This window comes from Impatiens glandulifera, chromosome 7 (assembly GCF_907164915.1).
Source record: "Impatiens glandulifera chromosome 7, dImpGla2.1, whole genome shotgun sequence".
NCBI classification, from domain to species: domain Eukaryota; kingdom Viridiplantae; phylum Streptophyta; class Magnoliopsida; order Ericales; family Balsaminaceae; genus Impatiens; species Impatiens glandulifera.
The window spans coordinates 39033760-39046125 of NC_061868.1; the positions used below are offsets into that span (position 1 = coordinate 39033760).

Below are 12366 nucleotides of genomic sequence, written 5' to 3' on the forward strand. Positions count from 1 at the left end.
TACCTCCTTAGTATGCTAATTTTAAAGATACCATTCTCTATAGTCGTGAGACTTTGACTCTGGATGAGGTTTATGATGCACTCTTCTCGAAAGAGATGATGCATAAACTCATTGATTCAGATAACATGGCTGAAGGCCTTGTTGCACGAGACAGACATCAGGAGAGATATTATAGTAGCAATAATCGTGGTAGGTCAAAATCCAAGAACAAGGATAAGACGTGTAGGTACTACAAGAAGAAATTCCATATTGTTGTTGAGTGTTATAAGTTACAGAATAAGAATAAGAGGGCTGGTGAGTATCATAAGAGCAATCAACCAGAGAAATATGGTGAAGCTGATGTTGCTGAAAAGTACAATGATGGAGAACTTCTCGTTACGTCTAATATTGATTCGAAACAGAGCGATGAATGAATTCTTGATTCTGGATGCACGTTTCATATATGTCCTAATCGGGACTGGTTCTCTACATATGAAGTGGTTTCTAGAAGTACCGTTGTGATGGGCAATAATACATCTTGCAGAATTGCTGGTATTGGTACGTTTAGAGTTAAAATGTTTGATGGCACTATTCGAACACTTGGTGATGTAAGGCACATTCCTGACATGAAGAGAAATCTGATCTCATTGAGTATTCTTGATTGTAAAGGGTACCAATACATCTTGCAGAATTTCTGGTATTGGTACATTTAGAGTTAAAATGTTTGATGGCACTATTCGAACACTTTGTGATATAAGGAACGTTCCTAACATGAAGAGAAATCTGATCTCATTGAGTATTTTTAATTCTAAAGGGTACAAATACACTGGTAAAGGTGGAGTTATGAAGGCCATCAATGGGTCTCTTTATGTGATGAAGGGACTCAGGAAAACTGTCAGTTTATATGTTTAGCAAGGATCTACGATTACAAGTGATGTTGTTGTTTCTAGTTCGTCTATGTTTGATTCCGGAGCTACAAGATTATGGAACATGCGTCTAGGTCACATGAGTGAGAATGACATGGTCGAATTGAACAAGAGAGGGCTTCTTGATGTGCAGGGTATTACGAAGCTGAAGTTTTGTGAACATTGCGTTTTTGGTAAGCAGAAAAGAGTTAGGTTCTCGGCTGATATTCATAATACGAAGGGGACGTTAGACTACATTCATTCTGATTTGTGGAGGCCTTCTAGAGTACCATCTAAAGGTGGTGCGTTCTATATGTTGACTATTATAGATAATTTCTCTAGGAAGGTTTGGACATTTTTTTGAAACAAAAGAGTGACGTATTTTCTACTTTTAAAGAGTGGAAGTTAATGATTGAGAAGAAAACAGGGAGGCAAGTGAAGCATCTCCGAACTGATAACGGTTTGGAGTTTTATTCTAATGAGTTTAATACTTTATGTAGAACTGAATGTATTGTGAGACATCATATAGTTTGACATAATCCTCAACAAAATGGAGTTGCAGAGAGGATGAATAGGACTTTGATGGAGAAGGTGCGTTGTATGCGCCTTAATGCTGGGCTACCGATGTCATTTTGGGATGAAACCGCTGCGTATGCATGTCATCTCGTTAATCGCTCTCCTTTCGACTTCTATTGATAAGAAAACTCCACAAGAGGTATGGACTTGTTCTCCTGATATTTATTCTGATTAAAATTTTTTCGAATGTCCTACATATGCTCATGTGGATAATGGGAAGTTAGAGCCTTGTTTAGTGAAGTGTGTGTTCATAGGATTCAAGCAAGGTGTGAAGGGATACAAGTTGTGGTGTCTTGAGACTAGTAAAGTCGTCATTAGTAGAGATGTTGTTTTTAATGAGACTAACATGCTTCAGGGGTCTCCGTCTTCAACTCCCTCCGAGAGAAATCAACAGAAGTCAAGTATTCAGGTGAAGCTTGAGATTGGGTTGAAACCTACATCAGAACAAACTCCAGGGCCTATTCTAGTTTCTATGGATGGTGATAACTCCTCAGAAGCACCTCCACAACATTCAATTGCTAAAAATAGGCCTCGTAGAGAAATTAAAAGCCCTTAGAGATATGTAGAGGCTGATTTAGTTGTGTATGCATTAAATGCGGCTAAAAAGATTGATTCAGAAGAAGAACCTGCAACGTATTCAGAAGAGGTTACTTGTGAAAACTCTGGTATGTGGATGATCGCTATGCAGAAAGAGATGGAATCGCTTCACAAGAATGCTACATGGGATCTAGTGAAGCTACTAAAGAGCAAAAAGGTTGTTCGCTGCAAATGGGTGTATAAGAGAAAGGAAGGTACGATGGAAGTTAAAAAGGCCTATAAAGCCAGACTTGTTGCAAAAAGATATAGTCAAACTCTAGGTATTGATTTTACTGATATATTTTCTCCAGTTGTGAAACACACAGTTCTATTCGGGCTTTACTAGGTATTGTGGCATTCCACGATTTTGAGCTTGAGCAGTTAGATGTAAAAACTGCATTTTATACGGAGAACTTGAGAAAGACATCTACATGCAGCAACTAGAGATATTCGTAGCCTTAGGAAAGGAGGACTACGTATGTCAGTTGAAAAGTCTCTTTATGGTTTGAAACAGTCACTGAGACAGTGGTATAAGAGGTTTGATACATTTATGACCACTCATGATTTCAAGAGGAGCAGTTACGATAGTTGTGTCTATTTTAAAGTATGTGATGATGGATCGTTCGTTTACCTATTGTTGTATGTTGACGATATGCTTATTGTCACTAAAGATTAGAGAAAGGTCAGAAAGGTGAAAGCACAGTTGAGTAGCGAGTTTGAGATGAAAGATTTAGGTGCAACAAAGAAGATGCTTAGAATGGAGATTCTTAGAGATCGACCGACTGATAAATTGTACATAAGTCAAAAGAGATACATTGAGAAAGTCCTTAGTAAGTTTAACATGCAAAGTGCCAAGCCGGTAAGTACTCCACTAGCTGCTCATTTTAAATATTCGTCTTCTTTGTCACTAGAGTCAGATAGTGATGATGATTATATGTCGCGAGTGCCATACTCTAGTGTCGTTGGCTCCCTTATGTGTGCTATGGTTTATTCACGACCTGCCTTAGCATATGCAATTAGTGTTGTTAGTAGATATATGGCATACCCTGGTAAGGAACATTGGAAAACAGTTCACTGAATTCTCAGATACTTATGTGTTTCTACTGATGTTTTTTTACAATTTGGGGAAAGTAGAGATGGAGTTGTCGGTTACGTTGATTCAGATTACGTTAGAGATCTTGATAAAAGAAGATTGTTGTCTGGTTACATTTTTTGTGTTGGTGGTTGCGCTATTAGTTGGAAGACTATGTTGCAGACTACAGTTTCTTTGTCTACTACATAGACTGAGTACATGACGATTACAAAAGTTTGCAAAGAAGCGATTTGGATGAAAGGCTTGTTTGGCGAACTTAGTGATGATTTGCAGATTTCTACAATCTTTTGTGATAGCTAGAGTGCTATTTTTCTGACAAAGGATCAAGTGTTTCACGAGAAGACTAAGCACATTGATGTACAATATCATTTTGTGCGTGATGTGATTGCTCGTGGTGATATTGTTGTGAGCAAGGTGAGTACACACAATAATCCTGTAGATATGATGACCAAGTCACTTCCTACTAGCAAGTTGAGCATTGTTTGAACTTGGTTGGACTTCATTGTTGAGTTATGCTCTTAGGGCTTTGGTGGAAGAGGTTTGATTTTGTGGTTATGCTATCAAAGATTGTAATTTGTTTCAAAGTAGAGATTGTTAGAGTTTGTGGCCCGAATTCTTGTTAGGCCAGCGGGTTTTGCATGCACTTTATGGACCTGTAGACTTAATGGGTTTGACCCCTTTTAATTTACATTGCATTTTAGGGTTAGACAATATATAGAGAATACAACCGTCTTTTCTCTTATTTAGTTTTACGTTGTCCACCAAAATTTATACAATCTTCGATATAGTGAAACCTTCTCTTCTGTTTGTGATTTTTCACCCGTAGGAGTTTTCCACGTAATTTTTGGTGTTCGTTTTTCCTTTTCACATTTATTATCGTTTATCGTGGTTTGATTCTAAGATCAACTTTATTTTGGGTGGTAAAAGAAATGTTAGAGATGAGGAATTCTAAACTTGGAATGGGAATAAAAAAGTCACATTCATGAAAAAAAGTATAAACATCCAAATCATCAATAGTGAAAACTATTTTATTAAAATGCTATATAGAATCATGATTGTATTTTAAACAAGAATACATAATAAAATCATTACATATCTTGTAGTGTTAAATGAGAGATAGGGTCTGATCTGATACATGGTCAAAGACTTTGACGGTTAGACAACATGGGGTAGCTTTCCATAAGGTGAACCCGGATGCACTCTATCAGATGGACCGGAAGGCGGTGTAAGAATCCCCTTAGGCAACATCCCAAAATGAATATCGTGGTCAAGACTTTGACTGTTAGACAACATGGGTAGTTTACCATAAGGTGAACCCGGATGTATTCTATCAGATGGACCGGAAGGCGGTGTAAGAATCCCCTTAGGCAACATTCCAAAATGAATATCGTGGTCAAGACTTTGACTTTTAGAAAACATGGGTAGCTTTCCATAAGGTGAACCCGGATGTATTCTATCAGATGGACCGGAAGGCGGTGTAAGAATCCCCTTAGGCAACATCCCAAAATGAATATCGTGGTTAAGACTTTGACTGTAAGACAACATGGGTTGCTTTCCATAAGGTGTACCCGGATGTATTCTATCAGATGGACCGGAAGGCGGTACATGAATCTCCTTAGGCAACATCCCAAAATGAATATTGGTTTCCATCTCGAATAAAATCTTTCTTTGTTTCACTTCATTGTAGTAATCTCTACCCTCAATTGATTCATATAGTGTACTAACGAGCACAATTACTAGTACAAATTTGACAATATTCATGTTCATGGGATGAAAGAACTTGATATATGTCACAATTTTAACTATTGAAGTGGATACTTTATATATATATATATATATATATGAATTTGAAGAGTGAATAAATGCCATAAGAATCAAATAAATCTCCAATAAAATTGTAGTAAATTTAAAAATATTCTCTATAAAAGAAAGATTTCACAAAATCTTCCATAGAAGATTTAGGGAACTATGAAAAACCTGATATATATCACAATTTTAACTATTGAAGTGGATACAACATAAACATAACAAATTGGATGATTGTTAATTTTGTTTTATATTAATTACTAATTGATTTTGTATAATATGTAACTCCCAATTTATTTAATGAAAAATACTTTCCTATAAAAAAACAAAAATAAATAAATAAATGTCATAAGAATTACATAAACCTCCAATAAAATTTAATGAATTTAAAATAATTATCTATAAATAAAAGATTTCACAAAATCTTCATAGAAGATTTATGGAATCAATGAATATTCTTTGTTCATGAGATGTAAAAACCTGATATATATGTAACTATTGAAGTGGATAAAATATGGTATAAATAAATAATTGATAATAAGAAAGATTTGAGATAATAAGAAACAAATAACAAAAATAAACAAATGGAGATAATGAAAATAAGGTAACAAGTAAAATAATAATAATTTATATTCTATTAAGTTTTAATATGGTGTTCATTTCAGAAAATAAAAATATGGAGTTAAAAGAGATCACAAAAACTGAAAGAAAGGAAACAAGAATTAAAGTTTCATTGGCAGAAATTGGAAAGAAGCACTATAACGGAGCCATCCGAGGGTCACTACATCTCCAGGAGGATCCGTTGGCTGAGAATGTCTGGCCAGTTAGAAAAACCAAAAGGAGCACTCTTTAGGGTCTGTTAGCATTTGAGGAAGATGAGTATTCATCTTTCTCAACTGCACCTTTCAAGAACACGAAGAACGCCCGAACTGCCCAAGCGTCATTTTCTCCACAAACCACCAAAAGGCGCCTGAAGGTCAGAAACATCAACTGGAATCTTCTTCCGAATAACACTTTGAAGGGTGTTCTTCATTTGGCTGCTCCCTTTATTAACACATGGAAAAACCAAATGCACTTCTTTAAAAAATTGCCTTGAGATTAATGTCTTACTAAAATTGATATTCGAGTTGGGTTGAAAAGGTTAGAGAATAATATTTTACTAAAATTGATATTCTAGTTAGGTTGGAAAGATGAGAGAATAATCAAAATTCTGTTCAAACTGAATTCAAAATCCAATCATAGATTTTTCAGAAATATCGATGGAAGGTCTGGTCATCACTTCTAAGTCCAACTAAAAAAATCATACGAAGTACCCCAAATTGGAATTTCGACCTTGTGCATCAAGCAAGAAGTATTCCGCTTCGAATAAAATTGGTCTCATGGTGTGTTTAGAAGGTTAAGAGACCTTCCAAGTCAACACAAACCGATGCATTAACTCATTTTAAGCCAATGAGCTAACTAAAAGTAAAAGTAGGCTCCACTTTCCTTAGCCATAACTATAGATATATTGGACCAAACTAGGTTTATGACCTACCAATGTAAAGGTATTGCTCTTGCCTTTGGTTTGTCAACAAGTATGACACAATTTTAAAATGTAATTTTTTTTTTTACTTAATACAACCATTCTTATTATTTTTTATAATAGTTATAAACATGGGTTCGTACTTACTTACCAATAATTTTAATGTTATATAATTTGACCATACAAATTCATTCGGCAATTTATAAGAAAATTATAGTCACTAAATTTTATTAAAAATATAATTATTTTTTAATAAATATCTTAAAATAATAGGGAAAATATCATCAATGGTTTGAAAACACTATTAGTAGATATCAGAGTCAGATCTATGTAGGGGCTCGTGGGCTGAAATCCACCCCGTAAAATAAAATAAAATTTTAAGTTAATTTTTTTAATATAATTCATTACTATTTATTTAATTATTACAAAAATGGTAAAACTTACATTTTATTCCCTTATTTTATAAAAAATCGTTATTTTTTTTAAGCGCACCCAAATTATTTTGAAGTCTACCCAAACTCTAAATCTTAAATCCGTCCCGAATATATAGATCGATTTTAAAAGTAATAAAAAGAGGCTCACATTAATGAAGATGCTATAAATTAACACCCAACTAATCATAACTATCTTTTATGAAGAAGACAAAGGAAACATTATTTTATAAAATTGCTACAAAAACAGACCAATGAATTTGTTTCAAGTAAATTATCAAATCACTGCATATATTCTAGCAACCGGGAATTAGAAATGTGGAACTAGATGGACCAGGCGGTCTAGGAAATCTAGGCAATATCCCAAAATGAATGTTGCGTCGTCCCATCTCAATGTGGATATTTCATTCAAAACCTTTCTTGAAACTCTGGTACCTGAAGGCGACAGAACTCTAACTTTCCCTCAATAGATTCATATGTTGCACTCACTAGTAAAATGACTAATGTCGACGGTAAGTCTCTGTCGTTATTGGCTGTGAACCGTCGGGATAAGTTACTTAATGACAATGGGAAGAGCGGTCGTGGGTTGTCGGTATTGCCCTTATCGTTTTTTCTCAAAACACAAACAACAGCCACTTTAGTACCGTCGCCATAGGGTTTATATGCCGACGAATCTTACTGTCGTCATAGAGTAGTCTATGCCGACCATCCTCACCGTCGTCATGAGAAATCTATGCCGACCACCCTCACCGTCGTTATAGAGAACTCTATGTTGACTACCCTCATTGTCGTCATAGAGAACTCTATGCCGACCACTCTTACCGTCGCCAAAGAGTACCTTGTCTCAATCTATTTCAAATTTAATGGAATTTCCTTATTATAAATGTGATATCTAATATATTTATACAAATACTAAATTATATTTATTAAATCGATCACTATTCTAAAATATTTAGTCTCAAGTCTCAATTTAAAAGATAAATCAGAATTTAAAGATTATTAATTTAATCCAACAATGTGTAGCCTTTATTTTACAAATTAAATACATAATCATTGTGATTTCTCATGGATATATATACATAAGAATAACGAGTTTTAAAAAATTGCCCATTTCTAGGACTCACATTTTCTAGTTTTTCAAACTCTTGCTGGCAAAATTCGTTATTCCTCTGTTCACTATTGAGTGTTGTTTGTAGCTCCCAAACCTTAAACCAAAACAGAAAAAATAATTACGTAGAAGCTACCATTTCCTAAATTCTGAAAAGAAGAAAGAATTCTGTTACGACTTGTTTCGTAAGATGTGTTTATGGGTTCAAGAATCAAGTTATTGATCTTTAGGACCGGTGGAAATTCTATAATCAAAAGGCAACGGAAGGTTTTGATAGAGAATTTGGAGGGAAGGGATAGAAGAACCAAGGGTGCGAAGAGAAATACTGTTTGTCTATGTCAAACAGTCCATAATAAGTAATAATAGACGAATATGGTCAAAGTTCATATCTTCATTATTCTATTCATGAGTCCTTAGGGAAGAAAGATCATCCTTATATAGGTGATGTCTTGTCCCAGAATATTCGGTTACAACAACTACTAGAAAATAACAGAATTCGGTTTGTAAAATAGAAAAGGAAAACAAAACAAAATAATAAAACAACATAACAGAAATCCCCTTGTGCACACTAGGACCGAGAACGGGTGCCGAGAAAAGCTGCTGGAATTATTCTAGGACCGAGGCCTTAGTTGTAGAACCTAGCAGATTCATATAATATGAATCGTCAACTCATCTTTCAGATCTAACAACTTCAAGAAATAATGTGTTGTACCTTTGTATGAATGTCATAAAAAATCAACTACCAAAACCATGAAAATCTTTGACTTGCTCATTTTTTAAAACAACAATAAAGCAATATTATTCACATAGTGAAAAACACACAATTAAATTGGATCAAATCTTACCAGGCTCCAAAAAAGGGACGATAGAGAACTCGATACATAGCCAATCCATAAATTTCAATGAACGTGTCGTACCTTCATAAATAATTTTTATTCCAATCCACAAAACATACATCCATTATATAAGAACAATACACAATAAGTTTCAAGGACAAAAAAAACTCACAATATAAATGTACCATGTGGAAAACTTCATATACATGGCCATCATTCTCATATATACTCCAGCTATTTCCTGTGATTCATGTATCTTTCTATATTTTCCTTATTTTAACGGGTAGCTAGTACTCTCAAAAATCACAAAATTGAAGTAAAATACCATAATTTATCTGTGTTTTAGTTCACTGGATTTCCTGAACATGCTTTCTCAAAAGAGATATAACTTGGTCAGGCGCATCAGCGATCTTCCAGTTACAATATAGTTAAGTTCCAGCTGCAACACCAATGGTTGAAGGTCCTAATCTTCCATCCATGTGCAAAACAGGTAAGAAAGAATTGCATTATCATCACATCATCAACAATAAATATTAAAGAATATTAGAAAAATCCCTACTTCTAACATGATCTTAGTAAAGATGCTAACCTCTATGTCAAAAGATGGATACTTCTTCCTCAATGTACTCACCTATACTAACTCATATTAGCTAGTTACTAAAATATCAGTTTGTTTCATATCACCAAGAAGCGTACCTTATCCATAGTTTCCACCATTAATGTTTGCCCACCAAATCCAAGTTTACCCATCAGTACAAGAACCAATATCTCCACAAGACTCTCACCATCAAGTTGTTCAATCCTTAGTAACTGAAAAAGATTGTCTGAAATTTTGATATAACCAGTTGATATACTTCTTCAACAGGAGTTCCAGGCTTTAATTTCAGTATTTCACACCAGGCTTCATACATTTAGACTTTATATTCTTCACAAGCTCTAGCCAGTTAGTTACATGTAAAATGTAGCATGTCAACAATTACCATCCTAAATCAAAAACTAAGTATTTTTGCTAACCTTTTGACACCTCCACATGAAAAGTGAAACCTAAAGCATCAACTTTCCTAATGGATCTACATAGTCAAGGGGATTTTTCACAATAAGGTGACAATCTAAATATTCCCTAGGAATTAAGAAGAATATTTAATGATATTCCCAAAATTTCATAATGATGAAAATGATATCTTACTTATGAAAATGATATTTTAAGTGTGTTTACTAGTTAATACAACAGTAATTAAATTAATTTTTCTGTTTTTATTTTTAACTTTAAAATATTTAAATATTCTACAATTTTCACATATGAGAATATGAATGTATGAATTATTCAACTATGATTTTTAGTTAAATATATTTTGAAAATCGAACTAGTACAATATAATCCTTATGAACAACTCTTAACCCTTTAGCTACTTGAATAAATCTTATTTGAACTATTTATTTTGACTCAATTCTTATAAAAAGTTTGTTATAGAAAATATTTTACTTTTTAAATAAAATATATTTATTTTAGGATTTTGTTGACAAATTTAATTTGAAGTTATGAAGTATAAAATTTGTATTTATTTATAAGATTGAGTTTAATATTAACTCTTTAATAAATTATTGATAAAATTGTAAAATTAAAAAAAAGGTATTAGATAAAATATATTTTATACTTACTGATTTATTTATTTATTAAAACACAAATAGGCCAAAAAAGAAGGCCCAAAATGAAGGTTCACAATAACCCTAGTTATGTTTTTCTTGTTTTTTCCGCCGACTGCCTCCTTCTTCTCCTATTTATTCTTATTCTGTTTCATCATAATTTGTACTGAACCAATTTTGATCTCTCACCATCTTCTTCTTTTCGTTATGCAAAGATTCAAATACCATGTAAGCGTAACTTCTTCTAAAGAAGTTTACGTCTATGATGGTTTATATAAGAACTTCCAACTTTGGTGGATGAGGTATTCAGCAGCCCTATCTTAAATCTATTTCAGATTTTATGTTCATATTTTTTCATCATTTTCTGCTTGATTAATTTATTTTTTCCTTGTTCTTTACTGATTGTTGATTTGATGGAACAGTAGCTGCTAGGGAAAGCAGAACTCAGGAGAATCTACCATCAGATCTTCAACCTTTGCTTGTTCCTATGGACAAATGAAGTGTGCATCGTCTCCACAGATACTAATTTCAAGCTCATAGAGGGGGATGACGACGATGAAGGTCTGGATGAAAGACAAAGGAATAGATGATGATGAAGGTCTGGATGAAAGACAAAGGAATAGATGATGCATGGGACGGGATGAGAAGTGGATAGGCATGGGAAATCCGGAGCTTCTGCAATATTTCCATGAATACAATAACATGCCTATGGACCTCAAGGCAGTAATTTTTTTTTGTTTTTCAAATAATGTACGGTTAAATTAAGATGAAATAAGATTTTAGCGAGAAATTGTGTAATATTGATCAATGTAATTGTCACCTAATGAATAAAATTAAATTAGTTAAATGTGTTCTTCAAGCATTTTTTTTTAATGATTTTACTCTTGTTTAATATGTCAAATTTACTGAATTTAGTGTACTTGTAAAAATGTAAATGAAAAGTTATGGTCATTCTTATTGGTGTTTTGAAAAATAATATGTTTAAATGTTTGATTACACTCATTTTATATAAAATTGTAAACTAAAATGAGAAAAGATTTTTTTATAAAAAATAAATTTAAAAGTAAAACAAATAAATATTCAAAATTAAAGTACCAATAATGTATTAAAGAGCAGGATTATAAAAAAATATATAATAATTTTAAAATATGTATATGATTTAAATTCTTTAATAAATTACTCTTTTTTAGGGATATCATCAGTACCCTACCCGCCAAATAGAGCCGTCAATTTGGGTTAGGCCCGTTAGATTGATCTACCCCGCCAAACAATTTAGACGGGTTGAGTTAAAATATTAGCAACTCATTTGGAAGTGGGCCTACACGGGCCAGCCGCTCGGGTCGAGGGCCTAGGCGGTTGGGCTTGGGTTGGCCACATGTTGACAAAAAAAATCTAATCTGATTTATAGCCTTATAGGCTTTTGCCACATGGCCCTAGTTTTTTTTCTCTCCCATGTAGCACTGCAACAGTCAATACTTAATACTTCGTCTATTCCATCAGTCGCCGACTACTTATTTCTTCTCTTCGTTCTCGCCTTCAAAGGTTCGTGGATTCAAACTTAGTTCCAATTCTAAAAATTTCACACTGAAAGTCTGAAACTTAATGTTCTGTTAAATAACATTCATTTTCAAAATGGACTCTTCTCAAAATTAAGGCATTAATTTGGATGTTGATGAATTTGAAAGTGCTAAGCATGATGAAGGGTTATCTAAAAAGTCTAGGGAATATTTTGATATTTGGATGTATTTTAAGAAATTGAAAGGTACTGATAATAGAAAAAGCTGAATGTAATGGATGCAAAAAACAATATAAATGTGAGGGTAACATTATGAGACTTCTACATTGTGGGGTCATGTTAAAAATGGATGCAAAAAACAGTATAAATGTGAG

General features: G+C 33.5%; 1 pseudogene; it reads right to left on the bottom strand.

Annotated features, from left to right (window-relative positions):
• Nucleotides 1-9260: 9260 nt before the first annotated feature.
• LOC124909856 lies at nucleotides 9261-9960 on the bottom strand (annotated as a pseudogene).
• Between the last annotated feature and the right edge of the window lie 2406 nt (nucleotides 9961-12366).